At 46.0% G+C, this 13,660-nt stretch overlaps 1 protein-coding gene across 1 annotated transcript in view; it reads right to left on the bottom strand.

The window, feature by feature from the left end:
- Positions 1 to 8,745, bottom strand: part of LOC119973985 (echinoderm microtubule-associated protein-like 4) — a 403,736-nt gene extending 394,991 nt beyond the window's left edge. Inside the window, exon 1 of the mRNA XM_038812765.1 lies at positions 8,609 to 8,745. The gene's annotated coding sequence lies outside the window, so the exon portion shown is untranslated. The remainder of the gene's footprint in view (positions 1 to 8,608) is intronic.
- Between the last annotated feature and the right edge of the window lie 4,915 nt (positions 8,746 to 13,660).

Below are 13,660 nucleotides of genomic sequence, written 5' to 3'. Positions count from 1 at the left end.
GGCTGCTGAGCGGTGGAGCAGATCTGCAAAGGGCTGCGTAGTGGCCAAGCTTGCCACACTGGAGACATCGGCGTCCTTTTGCCGGACAATAGAGCTTTAAGTGGGCTGAGCCACAATTCGAACACATCATGACGCTGACGTCAGTGCGTTCCGTGCGCCATCGCGCATGCGCAGTGCGGTTGGTCGACGTACGCACCTGTGCAGTCGGGTTGTCGGTCTCGTCCACTCAGTCGTGGCGGGCAGGCGCAGGGATCCGGGAAAATCGCGCGAAACGGCCGCTCTCCTCGATGCTCAAGCCTTGCAATTTTGCAATGGCCTGCACCCTTTCCGCCTCATGGGAGGCCAGCTTTGCAGTTTCTGCCGCCCTGATGTGGGAGTAACGATTCTTGGCATGCTCATGGACAACGCTCATCTCAATAGCGACTGAGAGGGTCAACTGTTTGATTTTAAGCAGCTGCTGCCACAGGGAGTTGGACTGGACCCCAAAAACGATCTGATCCCGGATCATGGAATCAGCCGATGAGTCATAGTTACATGACTGTGCTAGGGTGCTGATATGGGTCAAGAAGGAGTGAAAAGGTTCATCCTTACCCTGAAGCCTCTGCTGGAAGATGTACCGTTCAAAGCTCTCATTCACCTCAATGTCGCAGTGGCTGTCGAACTTCAGCAGGACTGTTTTGAATTTTGTTTTGTCTTCACCGTCGGCGAACGTAAGGGAGTTGTAGATATGGATGGCGTGATCCCCCGCAGTGGAGAGAAATAGTGCGATCTTCCTGGCATCCGATGCTGCCTCGAGGTCTGAGGCCTCGATGTACAAGAGGAACTTTTGCTTGATGATTTTTCAGTTGGCGCCAAGGTTGCCGGAGATGCGGAGTTGGGGAGGAGGCTGGATGTTTTCCATTTCGCTGGATGGCTGCTTGCTGGTCAATGCTGATTCACTCGAGGTAGGTCCGTCAAGATCAGTACCACTCTGGTACCATGATGTGTTAGGCAGGTTGGTTCTATGTGGACTGCACTCGATGCAGGGAAGTTAGAAACAGACGTCTAACACTGGAGAAGATACAACACTGTTTTATTCAACTATAGAACTGCTATACATATTCAGCTGTGGGTCGACACTATACTGATCTGACTGGTGACCTTGTCGCAGCCTGACCAGACTTACTAGCTACCACATGGTGTTTGCACTTGCTAGCTCGTGGACTCTGACTGTCTCAGTAGCTGAGTCCCGAGAGAACGGGAAACCTAGTGCCCTCTGGCTTTATAGTGGTAGTGTCCTGTCTGGTGATTGGCTGTACTGTGTTGTATGCTTACTGGTCATCCTATGTGTCAATCACTGCCTGTCTACATCTCATTATATACATGAGTGGATATTATGACAGTGACTATGGGTGATTCCTGATTCCTCTTTTGTTATTTGTTTATGTTAACATGTGGGCTAATGTTTGGGGGTTTGCTGGGAGTATGGGATCGTTGTTATTGATATGGGGATTGATATTACATTCATTACTGATCATTGTTTATTGTTGGTGTAAATTTGGGAGAAAATGTGAAAGAGGAGGAAAATAAAAAAGTATTTTTAAAAAATTAATGCAATATTGAAACACTCATTCCTGTGTTTTCCCTGTAATGTGCTTTTTAAACCTGGCCACATTGGAAGAGAGATTGCACTGGAGGAGACTTCGAGCAACAAGTGTTCTTCGTAATAAAATCCAGCAGGGCTGTGTATAAAAATAAAATTATAAATACTTGTTTTTTTTCAAAAGTTATATTATTTTGTTAGTGAATAATATAACAAGTTGCACCATTTCTCATGCTGGTGTGGAATACAGATTAGAAGGCATGCCTGCATGATGGAAGGAGACACATCCTGGCTACAGGTACAATCACTGTGTTATTTTCCTCCTTGGCTGGTGTCCTCCAGATTCTTTCTCCACATTTTTGTGGTGGATGAGTAGTCGGTTGTACCAAAGCTGAGGAATGTGCCTTCCTAGGTTTCTTGTTTGAAATGAAATCTGAGGAACCTGCAACTGACTATGCCATTTCTCAACGTGCTGAAAATAAGCCAAACAGAACCAGGTGTGTTTAATGTGGGATTTTAAAGTTGATTGTAGTTTGCATGATCTTCAGAACATTTGCCCAGGATCAGACCGTGTGTTTGAGAACACCCAGATGCAGCAATGCTTGCCTGAAGGGATCATGTGAAACGTCTGGAATTTGTGTGCAGTCGGTTATTTTAGTCGAGGATTTTGAGCTATCCACTGCACATGAAGGATCAACCATGGGTTCATTGAATGAAGGAACAGGCTTGAGAGGCTGACTGGTTTAGTCCTGTGCCTCACAACATGAGTTATTATGTTGTTGTTGTCAGCCTTGTTTCTCCTTTTGTTGTTTTCCTGAGAGTAGGTGCACCAATTTTATTTTGATAGTTTTAGTTACATCATAAATGTAATCCTAAGTGAAATCTAAGTGTTATCTCACTCAAAAATGTACTGACATGAGGTTTTGCTTACTCAAGAAGTGCACTTATTTTTGTATAACCATATATTTATGCTCTCCAGGCGAACAAAATTATTACTTTACTAACTGCTTTTGAGAAATTCCCTCTTCTTTCAAGTTTATTTCACCGATTTTAAAAATATTCATGTCTGTTGTGTTATGCTGCTTCAGATAACACAGGCTGCTACTTGATGCAGTCTTAACTAAAGGATGTTCCAGTCTCTGAAATGAGTTTAACGTGTTTATTGAACTATTAACACAGTTCTCAAATGAGTTCGACTCTCTGCTAATCTAACTGTAGTAACTCAGTCTAACTGTATCAGCCTGCTCTAAGCCACGTGCTGGGGTGTGATGCTGCTGATCACCCCTGTCTAACTCTCTAGATGTCTGTCTGTGGAGATAGGCAGGGTGTGAGTACCTCATCCCTTTTATAGTGTTTCTGTCATGCCCCCTTGTGGTGATGCCACCTCTGACTGCCCATTGGTTGTGTCCTATTCTGAGTATTCATTGGTTGCATGACAATGTCCTTTCCTGACTCTTGTTGAAAATGCAAATCTGTCAAATCCACTTAGTTATTTCCGACATTATAACCAGATTAGATCTTTTCCTGCATATGCCATTTTTCTGCTGTTTAAAATTCTTTTTGTCGCAAGGGAACTGCACATTTGCAATAATTAAATATAATGAATTGGTTAATTTTCCAACTGACTGAAACTGATTGCTTAGAGACTGTGCTCTCCATTTACTTCCAATTCACTTTCTCATTCTTCCCCATTGGGGCCACACTTACTGCATAAAACACTCTTTTCCTCTTCAGCTTCAATGCCACGCATTTTTATCAGAACAGAATTTCCACTTGCCCCTCCCTTGTGCATCTATCTTTTCATAGAATCATAGATTTGATACTACTGAAGGAGGACATTCGACCAATCGAGTCTGCACCAGCCCTTGGAAAACGCACCCTACTTAAGCCCATGCCTCCACCCTATCCCTGTAACCCAGTAACCCTACCTAACGTTTTGGACACTAAGGGGCAATTTAGCATGGCCAGTCCACCTAACCTGCACATCTTTGGACGTCGGGAGGAAACAGGAGGACTCGGACGAAACCCATGCAGACACGGGGAGGAAGTGCAAACTTCAGAAAGACAGTCACCCGAGACCGGAATTGAATCCAGGTCCCTGGAGCTGTGAGGCAGCAGTGTTAAACACTGTGCCACCGGGCCGCCTAAAATCTATGATTTTAGCATTTCTTGGAATTAGGATAATTTAGCGATGGAAACAGGCACTGGGTTAATTTACAGCACTGCTGGAATGCCCCCTTTGGTGCCAGAGACGCAATTGCAGGTGCAGCATAGCATGACTGGCAGTGGTAGTTTAAAATTAAACCTTTTCTTAGTTAAAATTTTTAAGACTTTGACTAAGACGCTTAATTTTTCTGTGATTAATTACATTAGTGACCTATTAAAGTTGAAAGAAAACCTACAGCTCATAGCAACTTTGGAGACCAGGACTGCACCAAGATTCCTTTCAACCAGCATTGCTCAAGGGCAAATGAAGGAAATATGCCAATTTAGAAACTTGAAGAAGCCAGCAGTAAGAGAACAGAGTGTTATTTAACTATATACAATATTCTGCTCAAGGCAGCAACTTGCTCCCATTACAGTCCTTGCTGGGAGAACTAACTACACCAGGCCCTGCTCTGGACCGACTTTTATGTTTGTTTGTAATGACCTCCACCCACTATCTGGGAAGCTCGTACTATGGGGAGATCAACAATGTTTCTTTCATAATCCTCGTGGGGGTTAATAACACCATCCACCCTCCAAAGTCCGAAAGTCTCCCTTCAGCCCGCGGCTGTGCTTCCGTCTGTGGGTCAGGCAGAGTGCATCGGTTTGTCGACCCTCATTTCCTGGCTGACCTCCGAAGAGTTATTGCCGGGACCTCGGCCATGGACAAGACATGGCCTGCCGGTACAGACACTTTGGTGTCCATCTCTGATCCGGAGTCATCCTGCTGGACCAGGCGCTGTGATCCAGACGGCTGATTACCCATTCTGAGGGGTGGTTCCTGGAATGCAGAATACGCTAATACTGCCGGTTGGGCGCCCTGAAGTGCGGGTTCTAGCTTCTTCAGGCGGTCCAGGTGCTTTCACTGAACTCTTCCCTGAACCTGGACTTTGCAGGGGACCAGACCCATTCTCTTCAGCATGACGCCTGGGAGCCAAAGTGCCCCATCACCGAAATTGTGGGCAGAGACTGGCATCCCTCAGTGAAATTGCCAACCTGGCATCCTCAAATCATGGTGCCTCTTCTGCTTCTCCTGCTGCACCTTCACTTTCCAGCACAGAAACGTAAGACTCAACCGGCCCATCAACAGTCTCACAGGGGGAATTCCTGTCCCATGGATTGTTTTTCTATGCCCCGTTTGAAGGTCTAGACCGCCCTTTCCGCCAAACCATTGGAGGAGGGATGATACAGAGCAATTTGAATATGCCAAATGCTGTTTCCCTTTGTAAACGCAGCAAAGTTTTGCTTGTATTACCAGGGTGCTAAACAAGCTCTGGAGCTTAGCTATCATGGTCCTGTTGAGGCCATCCTGTACACCTCTAGCCACTTTGAGTGGACATCCACGATAAGGGGGAACATGGACCCCATGAATGGTCCCACAGAATTTACATGTAGATGCACCACGTGCATCCTGGCCATTCCCAGGGATGAAGGGAGGCCGCCGGCTGGAACTCTTGATGTTCCTGGCACGGCGGGCAGTGGCACAAGACCCTCTCGATGTCACCATTGATTTCGGGCTGCCAGATGTAACAATGGGCCAACATCTTCATTTTTGAGGCACCTGGGTGACCACTGTGAAGCACGTGCAGCAGGGACTCCTGACCCAGCAGTGGGATGACCACACAAGCTCCCCCAATATGGTGTCAAATTCTACGTTGAGTTCCGAGAAATTCTGGGCAAAAGGCCAGAGAGCTACAGGAAGGGCCACCTTTTCTCCACTGCTCAATAGCATGAGGTGAATTTTTGCCAGTCCCAAGATCTCACTGCATCCACGAATGCACCTGTATAGCCATCACTGGCAAGGTATCCATAAAGTTGAGAGTTGCAACCACTTCATCTGCCACTGATGGGGATGGAGCACTCATGGGCAAGCGTATATGGCTGAGGGTTATCAGCATGGGAAATCTGCGTACCCGGGTGGTGTGGAAATGAATACGCATACACAGTGAGCAGAAGCATCGAACACTGAATTCTAGCCGACAAGGTGGGTGGTGTTCCCTTATCCTCCCTAAAACAGCGAGCAGTGGCTTGTGGTCTGTCACAATTGAGAAATGTTGCATTTAAATGGACTGGTGAAACCTCAAGTCGGGCATCTACTTGGGAAAACCACGAGAGAACTTCCTGCAGGTTGTCCATATACTCCTTCCCCATGGTGCCAGTGATGAGCACATTATCCAGATGGCCACCTTTGGCAGGCCCTGCAAGATAGTCTCCATTACCCGCTGGAAAATTGCCCCCAAATGGGAGGCAGGTGTGTTCAAATTACCCCCGATGAATGTTTATGGTTGTAAATTCGCTGGACTCTGGGTCTAGCTCCATAAGCGTGGCTCATGTCAAACTTCATAAAGGAACATCCTCCAGCCAGTTTTGTATACAAATACTCAACCCTATCCAGACTCTATTCACAGTGAGCTTGAAATCTCCGCAGGGTTGCACAGATTTGTTGGGCTTCATTACTGGCACCACACATGCAGCCCATTCTGCAAACTGCACCAGGCATATGGCCCACAGATCTTGCAGATGTCGAAATTCCAAGTCAACCTTAACAAGCAATGCATCAGGCACAGTCCTCATGTGGAAATACTGGGGCTGAGCATTAATGTCCATGTAGATCTGGGCCTTGGCCCTCTGTACCCTCCCCAGATCCTCCTGGAATACTTAAGGCATTTGCTCCGCACATTGTCCAAATTCTCGGTGCCCATTTGAAAAATCTGTTGCCAGTTGAAATGAGGACTCACAACTAGCCCAGTTCCCACAAATTGGGCCCTGGTTCCTGCACCACAACCAAGGGAAGACAAAGCAACTGCTGCACGTGCATTACTGGAGTCATGATGGTTCCCACAATATTCAAAGGCTCACCAGTATAGGTCGCTAACTTCGCTTTGGTGTCAAGCAATGTCAGCAACATGATCCCTGTGCGGAATCGCTGAAATATTCAAAGGTCCACGATGGAGACAGCAGTTCCTGTGTCAAATTCCATTATCATGTGTTGACCTGTAATGTGAGCCGGATCGGTGCTGCCTTTGGGGCTATTTATGTAGTTCATCTGCATCAAACAGTCCTCCTCATCAGGGGTGACCCACGTGCAAGGCCCTGGTTCGCGGTGATCTTGGTAGCTGTTGTAGACGGCGTTCTCAGTGCTCTGACCATCACTAGATGGCTCTGACCATCACTAGTCCTCCGACCACACATTTGGCAATGAAGCCGGCTGTCCTTTTCATCCTAGAGGGAGGTATCCCACTGGTCAGCAGTAACACCCAAGATCCTGACCCGGCTGCAGAATTACCCTGGGGCTGTTCATTCTGAGGAAGTCTGGGCACTGTCCTGTGTTGCAGTGGGCATTTTAAACAAAGGGCAGGCCAAACTATGGAAGCATAGTCCATGGACCCCTACAGCTCCTGCACTCCTTTCTCCATATGCTCTCTGGACAGCAAAAGCTTGATGACCCATTTCAAATCCAACGTGGGCTCTGGAAACAACTTCTTCTGAATGGCCGAGTTGTTTATGCCACACACTCGCATCTTGGACTGTTATGACCCTCTGCTCCAAGATAGTAAATTACGGGAGGCTGGGCAGTTCCACAAGCAAGCCCAGAGTTTCCTTTTTCCCTCATCGGCAATTTAGTAACTTTAGGAAACCAGTGGAAAGTGAACAGAGCTTTATTTAACCCCCATATGCAATTTTGCTCAAGGCAGCAACTCGTTCCCAGTGCAGTCCTTGCTGGGAGAACTAATCACACTAGGCCCTGCTTTGGACCAGCCCCAGCTTGGTGACCTCTGCCCCCTACCTGGGAAACTCGTATTCATTCTATGGGGAGATCAACAATGGTTTCCTTGTGGTTTTCGTGAGCGTTATAACAGCCAACGTGTCATTTTCTTCCCATTATAATAGGCCTGCTTAAATTTCAATGGAAGTATTATATTTCTCACTGGAATATTGGGTGGGATGTCATAGAAGTGGTATTGGGTGGCAGGAGCTGGCATGATAGTTCTCCGCCCAACATATTTTGCTCCCCACTTAGCTTAAGGTAGTGTAATATGTGCAGAAATTGGGTAAAATGTCTCCCTTTGAAGGCATTGTCTTGTGCTCAATTAAATATTTCTCATCTTCCTCAAGCCTTTTTCCATGACAGCCAACCTACAGGGCTCCTTACCATTTTGTTGCCTGCTCACTTCTTCTTCAATGGCAATGTTGTGCAGGCTTCAGCAGTGGTGGTAGGTCTTGTTGCACAGAGGGTAGTGTCTCTGTGTCGAAATAAGAAGCTCTGGGTTCCATCTCAGGACTTGATGTGCAAGGAAGGTGAGTTCAAGATATTTGGTGCAAATGTAGATCATGTCAAAAACCTAATCTCCAACAGCAACTAAAATGACAATTACCATGATTTAGGAAGAACTCCAAACTATTCTGCTTTGCAGGCATGCAAATAAGGAATGGATTCACAATCAAGCTCATGAAATTCCTCATTAAGTAACAAATGTACCACTGAAATTAGGTTACGCACTCTCGTGCAACCTGAACAATAAAATATTTTATGTGTAAGAAAAGTCATCAATTTATTAACAATAATTTCAATAATTCGCTATGTATTATGTGTTGAACTAGGTATTTTGTTTTCTTTATAATGTGTGCAATTGAAGTTTGAAGCTGTAATACAGGCAGAAGATTTGACCGTGTTTGTGATAAGATTTAAATTCATGGTTCAAAAGTGATCTATATTTCTGGTTGCATGTACTTTTTCCTTCCCCAGATTCATTACACTATAATTCTACTCCACAGCAGTATCTATGCAAGAATGACTCAAAGATGGTAGAGAAAACAAACCTTATCCAAAGATTTTGCATCAGCCAAACTGGAACAGGCACAAATCGCAATGGGGGAAGGAAGAGCAGATGGAATTTTTTCATGCCTTGGAAACTGTCAGTCTGAAACTAAACAGAACAAAGATTAGAGGCAGGCTGAAAACACCAGAAGCCGCAAAAGCTAGAGGGAAATGCATTAAAATATGCAACAAAAAATCCTCAAAAGGGAAGGGCTTTGAAAGAGGAAAGCAGAGGTTTTGGATTCTCCACATCTCTGTTATTCCCAAAGATTTAACCTGCAGAAAATTGTGATTTCCTGTACTAAATCTGCGTGTTGGTCAATCAGGTTGCATCTTGATAAGTCCAGAGATTTGGCATTAAGCCTGAATCTCCAACGTCATCACACACAGATTAAGTGAGCTTCAGTGTCTGCAGAGAACTAGTTTTGCAATCAATGCCAAAGGATAAGCTGAGGTTACAATATTTATTTCAGATGAAGGGCACAATTCTCCCAAAGAATTTCTATGTGTTGCCTCTGGCGGGAAACGAAGTGCAATTCACATCGAGTGGTTCAGCGTGATCTAGATTGCAATCGGACCATAGTTAGAAATTCTTTGGCACTAGGGATGATTTGCGTCGAAAATGTGATGTGTGAGAACTAAGACGCTGGCAAGGTCGGATCCTCAGACATTGAGCACTATTTTTAAAGGATCTCGGGGCACCATTTTTAAAGGATCTCAGAAAAATACTACAACCCCCTCCTTTCTTGATGGCAAAGACCCTTGCCCTCCCTTCTCACCGGCAAAGACCCCTCTCCCTTCTTGCTGGCAAAGACCCCCATCACTGTCATCAGGCCCCGCCAAGTGAGCAACACCATGCTATGGGTTACCAAGGGTCCACTTTCAGGCCCTACTCTGTCCTCCACTTCAGGCCCTGCCCCTTGGCATTGCCAATCTGATACTGCCCCCGGCATCTTGGCAGTGGCAGGTTCCCAGTGCCAGTGTGTCAAGGCACTGTCCAGCCATGTCCTTGACCACCTGATGGCTAAAAAAGGCCTCCGTGCCCTCCAGCATGGTCATCACACTAATCCAGAAAATTTAATAGTGAATGCGAGGAGATTTTCCTTGAGGAATCCTTACACTTTGATGTCTGAGTGGTGCCTGTCATAATGTACACCAGTATATCATGGTGCAGACACACACACACTGATGGACACACAGTAGGACCAATCAACACACACAACACCGTAGCCAATCACCAGTTAGAGCACACTCACTATAAAGACAGAGGGGATCAGTTTTCCCGCTCATTCAGGATGCAGCCTCTCAGAAGGACAGAGCTTACAGCTTAGATCTTCACCATGTGCTGAGTGCATAGACTGGTTAGGATAGGCATAGGTCTTTAGTTTAATCTAACATCGTGTAAACCCACAGTGAAAATATGTTCAACAGTTTCTAGCTTAATAAAATAGTGTTGGACTATTTCAAGTGTTGGTAGCCTGTATGTGTTACTGCTGAGGTAAACACAGTCTCCATGGATCCAGAGCACCCAACACATCAGTGCCTACTGCCTTTATGGTGGAAAACTACCTACAATGCAGGCATGCTGTTCAGGCATCAGAAGTTGAAGGAAACCTAGTCAAAAAAATTGCTGTCAGAGTACCTGCTGTTTCTTGGAAGCACTCAAGAGTAGAAAAATTCTTTGTGCTTGCCCGAAATGAGCCCCATTGAAAAGGAGGTACCGAAAGTCCAGTTCTGATCCTTTATTACTTACTTGAATATGGAGCATGTGTAGTATTCCTGGATCCTTGCTGAATTTTCATTCTGCTGCCAGTTGTCACTTTCCTTCACTCAATCTCTACCCAACATAGACAGGACTGCTCAAAAGAGGAAAACTTCAGAGTTAATGAACTATATGCTATAAAACAAACAAATCTAATCCCTCCTACAGCTATCAATCAAGAGGCTTGTAAAAGCCAATAGAGTGTGAAATTGAAATTGAACAACCAAATACAAAAGGGATAAAAGCAGGCAGACTGCAACAGTGAAACAGCAGAGGCTTGAAAAGTCAATTGTGTATTGAGAATCATTAAATGTCTGGTTTAGCTCACTCAGCTAAATCGCTGGCTTTTCAAGCAGGCCAGCAGCACGGTTCGATTCTCGTACCAGCCTCCCCGGACAGGCGCCGGAATGTGGCAACTAGGGGCTTTTCACAGTAACTTCATTGAAGCCTAGTCGTGACAATAAAGCGGTTTTCATTTCTCTTGTTGGAGATGGTCATTGCTTGGCACTGGTGTGTCACGGATGCTACTTGCCACTTTTCAGCCCAAGCCTGCATGTCCTCCAGGTCTTGTTGTATGGGGTACAGGAGTTGCTTCCTTACCGAAAAAATACAAATTGGACTGAACTTAAATTTATACATCTGACTATATGATGGATAGAAGGTCATTGATGAAGCAACTGAAGACCCCAATCACCCACCTCATGATGCTCTCCCCCCCCACCCCACCCCCTACCTTCCCTAACCTCCCCACCCCTGACTGGCAGCTCGCCAAGGCCGAACTTCCTCCTGGAAGAGGGGTGGATGTCCCACTTCCTACCGATCAACACTAATTAGAACATAAAATGGCAGTTGGGCTCTTAAAATTAGCAAGGATATATTCCCCACCATATTAAAAATTCTGATTAAAGTATTAAAGTAATGAAAGAACAGCTTGCCTGAAGCAACTAAGTCTACCACTCCTCCAAATGTGACCAGAATGAGATCTGGGAGAATTATCAAGCCTCCAGACCAGCTGAATTTATGAAGTCAGAGACTTGAGGTGGGGAGAAGGGGTAGCATGGAAATAAAGATTCTACTGCAAATATGATTGAATAAAGACTTGGGGGGATGGGTGTGTGTAGTATAAGGTAGTTCAGTACAGTGAGGATTAATTTGGGACTGCGGAAATTATGTCACCCGCATTATGATGTAGTGAGTCACATGATAGTGGGAGAACTTCCTTCAGTAGTAGTCTAGCAGAGGCCAGCATGGAGATAGTACCTAGTCATATCTACCCCTTGGAGATGTATATAGTTAAATGTTACCAATAAACGCTACTGTTCAACCATACAAGCCTCCAGATACAGATGATTAAAGTCTCCTCATATTAGATGATCAGCTATATGCAGCTGCATACGAAAGATGACCAACTGATCATTAATGCCTTCTTGCCTTGACGACATCTAGGCATTTATGAATAGGTGGTTTAAACTTTGTATTGTATTGTCACAACTAGAATGCAAAGTATTTAACAGTGTCGCCACATTCATTTGCCCGAAGTGTCCTAATGTACCTTCAGCCCTGCATAAAAGTGTGGAATTCATTCATCACGCAGGCTGACCATCATATACGGGGTTCTTTGAATCTATTTGTTAGATCATCTTTTTTCTCCCTACTCTTTTTCCAAAGTGATACAGCTTCTCAATTTATAAATCAGGAACGCTGGCCGGGATTCTGCAAAAACATTGCTAAGTGTTGACGCCGGTGTAAACATCGGAGTGTTCCACGCCGGCCTCAACGGGCCTCTTGGCCCAGTGATTCTGAAGCCCACAGGGGGGTCAGCACAGCACCGGAGTGTTGCAGGCAGCTCTGGCGCCTAGAAGCAGCCCTGCACTGCCGGCCAAAGGTTCACGCATGCGCATGGCGGTCGCTTCCCCGCCGGGCCCATGCAACACGGCAGAGCCACACAGCGGGCTGGCATGGAAGAAGGTAGGCCCCCCCCCCCCCCGGCATGGAAGAAGGTAGGCCCCCCCCCCCACCCCCACCAGCCATCAGGAGCAACTATTGCATTAATATTATCAACACACGCCCGCCGATCGGTAGCACCTGATCGCGGGCCTGGCCACCGTGGAGTCCCCCCCCAACCAGGATGGCCACTGTGGCCGTGTGTCCGAGCTCCCACCGGGTGGAACCATACGGGTACCACGCCGGTGGAAACTCGGCCGGTCGACCGCAGAGAATCGCCGCAGGGGCCTCTTTCAACGGCCCCCCACCGGTGCCGCGTCGACCGTGCGCGCGACTGGCGCTGATTCCCTGGTCACCGGAGAATCGAGTCCCGGCGTCAGACCGGCATCACAGGTCATCTCGGCGTCAACTCCGATTCTCCGAGACGGCACGGGCTCGGAGAATCCCGACCACTGTATTGATTTTTTTTTTCTTTTTTTAAATTTAGATTACCCAATTATTTTTTCCAATGAAGGAGCAATTTAGCGCGGCCAATCCACGTACTCTGCACATTTTTGGGTTGTGGGGGCGAAAGACACAGGGAGAATGTGCAAACTCCACACGGACAGTGACCCAGAACCGGGATCGAACCTGGGACCTCAGCGCCGTGAGGCGGTTGTGCTAACCACTAGGCCACCGTGCTACCGACCACTGTATTGATAATATGAATGCAATAGTTGCTCCTGATGGCTGGTAAGCCATTTTCCATGCCATTGTTCGCTAAACTATATTTTAATAATGAAATCTGACATTTCTGGTTTCCCAAGCATGAAGTGATTAGAAATCATGCTCCGAATTGAGATTGACATTTTGACGTTGCAGATTTAATCCTCCAACATTGCAGATCACAAGTTCAGAAAATCACATGACAGATTCAGATAAGAAAGCCTATTCAACCCATTTTTGTTCATTCATCCAGAAGTACTTGACATTCTACTTCTCATAGCATCCAAGTACTTTGTAAATTATTTTGGCAAGCTTTGATGTTTCAGTCCACTTGCATGTTGGCCATTCTTTGTCTAAAAATGAAATTGACATTATTCAAACCTTTGCCCTCTTTTCCTGGAGTCATGGTTTGTTTTCAGGAAGTGTTTCAATTTTACTTTCTTTGCAATAGATAGTATTATATATCCTCTGACTTGCACTCTACAGCTTTGGCAATAGTTCAGCTTTGGCAATAGGTGCTTTTATTATTAGTGCTTTGAATTACATGGCCATAGAAGGTCCAAAAGTCCTCTGCCAACTCTCGCAACACTCTGGGCTAGTGCGTGGTCAATTCCAGACCCACTTGACCCGGAGTTGCAACACA

Source organism: Scyliorhinus canicula, chromosome 1 (assembly GCF_902713615.1).
Source record: "Scyliorhinus canicula chromosome 1, sScyCan1.1, whole genome shotgun sequence".
Classification (NCBI taxonomy): Eukaryota; Metazoa; Chordata; class Chondrichthyes; order Carcharhiniformes; family Scyliorhinidae; genus Scyliorhinus; species Scyliorhinus canicula.
The sequence above is the reverse complement of the archived record's forward strand: the minus strand, read 5'-3'. Positions and strand labels throughout refer to the sequence as shown.